Here is a 3,694-nt window from a genome sequence, read left to right as displayed (position 1 = left end):
CTAATTATTCATAAGCATTATTCAAATTAAAGGTGATGATTTAACATCCAATGAATACATTTCTATAGGACATGTTTCTTCCAAGGAGTATGTCTAATACACTACATCAAAACAAATTTTTATCGGCATTTTTTTGCCTATAGAGGCCGTTTTGATAAATGCCGCAAAAAACACTACTATAGCTAATGCCGCTAAATTTTGCGACGCTTATATGGAAAAATGCCGCTATAGAACATGACCTTTAGCGGCACTTTTCCTACAAACGCCGCTATAGAATATGACCTCTAGCAACGCTTTCCCATAAATGCCGCTATAGAATATGACCTTTAGTGGCGTTTTTCCCATAAACACCGCTATAAAACATAACTTTTAAAAATAATTATTTAAATCAAATAATATTTATTTCTATGATAAATATTATATTATGTTTTATTTTAAAATTTAAACTTTAAACTATATACTTTTAAAGATAAATAAAAAATATTATTTAAATTAAATTTTCTATGAAAATTTTAACTTTAAAACTAAATATAAAAATTAATGAATTTAAATTTAAAATTTAAAATAATAAATTAATAACACAATTAAAATCCAAAAGTTAGAACTCAAGTTATCGTAAATATTAAAAAAAAATTAGAATCAAAACTAAAATAAATAATAAAAATTGGATTAAATATAAAGATATCAATAACATAAGATATTATAATGAAGTTACTTAAATGAAATAATGACTTAAATCATAACCATGTAAAATATAAGATTTGAATATCCATTCCCATGTGAAGTATCAACATTGATTATTTAAATTGATTAAGCTGCTAATGAATATTCCTTTGACCAAATAGACAGATTTGCGGGGATATGGATGTACTTGCTTTCTCTTAAGACGAGGAGGCGGTATCACTACTGGTTTAATGGAACCATCAAAGCCACCATTTGACTCTCGGACAACCTAGAACCACAATCAGAAAGTGTGCATATGAGAAACAGACTGACTAGGAGAACCTGCCTATGACTATACACATTGCAAGGTAATAAAACATACAATGCATTTTCTTAATCAAGTAAATCTTGGTAATAAAAGATATAATACATTTACTTAATCAAGGAAATCTTGTAATGAACTCAAAGCAAAGAACCTTAGAGAAAAACTTTTGAGCATGGCTTCGAATTTGATCTGCAGATTTGGTGCCGACATGCTCTGCATGAAAATAAGAGTAACTTAAACTGTTCAAACCATAGTGAACATGGCAAACATAAGTACTCATTGTGCACTTACCTTCTATTTGGCGCCAGCCACGACCATACAACCTTAAAGCTTCAAGAAACCTCTGATGCTCTTCCTCAGTCCATTTCTCCCTCTAATGCTTCAAGAAATGAAGATGAAGAAATGGATGCTAAAGATGACAATCTGTTGGAAGAAGAAGATGAATGCTAAAGATGAAGCATTTCAAGCTTTAACAAAGTTCAAATGAAGGTAAAATTCACATTGACTAGACACCCAACAACACCTGCAAATATCTTTCCATAATACTTCTTGCCTGCATGAGATAAAGACAGAAGAGAGAGATGCTGCAACTAATCTTGAAGCTCAATTTCAACAGATCTTCACATCTAACAAATTTATACATCCACTACAGGCACATGGGAGTATAAAGAGACATGAAGTCCACTACTTTGTGTCAATGACATATTAGATGAAGTATTAAATGATATAAAGCAAGTAAAAGAATATTTTAGCCCATCTGCTCCAACAAGTCAGTAAAAGATACTATTCCAGTCTAAACAGGAAAAAGGAAAATTAAATTAAACACCATTAAACAAGCTGGTAGTTAAATTTTCAAAATCATATGTATTCTTCTACAGGTACATTCAATAGTTTAAAATATTTATTAGCTGTATTCACAGTTCACAGTTCACACTCGTGCATGGTGAAAAACAGACCACAAGCTTGGCAGATTGTAATTCCATGTAAGAAACGGAGAACCAATAAGATTGTATGAATACACAAGCAGAAGATAAGAATAAAAGAGTTCTTCCTCCATGCGTGAAATAAACTTGGTAGGTTGTAGTTCCAGTCAATTTTTTAGGAGAAACAAAAGATAGATGCGCATAGAGCAAGCAGAGACACATATTTAAGAGTACCAAGTCGCGACAACAAGACGAACAAAGCAACGCCACTCTTACACATAGAACCATAGATAGTCTAGATTTAGAACAGGGAGTTAAAAGGAATGAAAAAGAAGTAAGAAACACATCTCAAAATACACACATATGCAGTAAGAGGAAGAAGTCAGCTTAGCATTTACACGGTACCAGTGCATACGAACAACTAGTCTCCTACAACACAATTTTGAGCCTTTTCTATTTCATTCATACTTTAAAAAACCAAGAAACTCATCCTATAGGACAAGAATCATAAAAGGAAAAAGTCTCAAGTTATGCATTTGGGCAAGTATAGGAACAATTAGTTGCCTACAACACAAAATCACATTCGTGAAACAAGCATCTGCAAACTCAAGCTACTACGAAAAGATGGAAAATTGGGACAAAAAACAAGCAAGTACTGAAGGCAATGAGTTGCTTAATTGCGAGACAGTTATTTACATTTCATAAATCATGAACAATCAAAATCAAAACTAGTAAATTATGGTCATAAATAATTAATTTCCTGAATAGACAACCGACAAAGAAAACTATTTCAGATGAAAACTTGAGGAAATTATTAAATTAAACAAAATTGCGTTAAAAAGATGGACATTTCTGTAAAAATACAAAAATAAGTTACAAACAGTGACATGTGTAAAACCCTAAAAAAATACTTCAAAGAGTAGGCGATTCTTGGGGAGAAGTTTGGCCACTTTAGGGGGAAGAACAACATGCCTCTACACCACCACAAAAGAAAATCAAATATGAAAGTAATTTAATTTAATAAGGAACCAAAACTTAACATTCTGAAAATTTGAAAAGAATGAAGAAAATATTAAACCTAGTAAAACTCAGATGAAATTGAATTTTACCTGTACTCATAAGTATCATCGAAGTATTTCTCGGAGTATTGAATCTGCCCCATTTTTCGATTTTGCTGTAAAATGAAAACTAAAGCAAATCACTATTTTTTTCCTTCGTCTTATTTAGCGTCAAGTCAGATTTGGAGGTTAGATCTGAAAAAACTAAAGAAGCAAAAGCAAATAAAAAAAATGAAGCAACCTAGATCATAACTCTTTTGTGAGATTAAAAAGAAAGGAAAAAGAGGGTACAGGGTACCTTCGAGAGACAGCGAAATGAAGATTGAGAGAGACTTGGGGCAAATAAAATTGGGAAAAAAGTAAGGGATTTGGACATTTTGCTTAAATTTTTTGGGTGCTTTTCTCAAAAAAGCGTCACTAATATTCGATTTATAGCCTCGTTTTTTAAAAAGTGCCACTAATGATAGATTTATGCGGTTTTTTTATAAACACAGCTAATGCTTGACTTTTTGCAGCGTTTTTTTCATAAATGTTGCTATAGCTCTAACATTTTGCGGCGTTTTACTTCTAGCGCCACTAGTGTATAAGCGTTTTTAGTTCAAGTGTCGCTAAAAATGCTACTAAAAACTTATTTTGTTATAGTGATATTAAGGGTTGTGGCTCTTCAAATTGTATTCATTGAATACATATGAATAGAGGCATTATAGTGCTCACAAAGATAAAAT

At 31.6% G+C, this 3,694-nt stretch overlaps 1 long non-coding RNA gene across 8 annotated transcripts; it reads right to left on the bottom strand.

Moving 5' to 3' along the window:
• Positions 1-720: 720 nt before the first annotated feature.
• LOC108467966 (uncharacterized) lies at positions 721-3,369 on the bottom strand. 8 transcript variants are annotated; one of them, XR_008269455.1, is made up of 6 exons: positions 3,268-3,369; positions 3,021-3,173; positions 1,512-2,885; positions 1,280-1,411; positions 1,140-1,201; positions 721-952 (listed from the first exon to the last, which is right to left on the bottom strand). It is a non-coding gene; the product is annotated as an uncharacterized LOC108467966 (long non-coding RNA). The 8 variants fall into 8 exon arrangements; XR_008269459.1 differs by having other exon boundaries at positions 1,489-2,885; positions 3,021-3,085; positions 3,268-3,365; XR_008269454.1 differs by having other exon boundaries at positions 3,021-3,085; positions 3,268-3,358.
• Positions 3,370-3,694: the final 325 nt, after the last annotated feature.

The sequence above is a fragment of the Gossypium arboreum genome, chromosome 8, assembly GCF_025698485.1.
Source record: "Gossypium arboreum isolate Shixiya-1 chromosome 8, ASM2569848v2, whole genome shotgun sequence".
Classification (NCBI taxonomy): Eukaryota; Viridiplantae; Streptophyta; class Magnoliopsida; order Malvales; family Malvaceae; genus Gossypium; species Gossypium arboreum.
The sequence above is the reverse complement of the archived record's forward strand: the minus strand, read 5'-3'. Positions and strand labels throughout refer to the sequence as shown.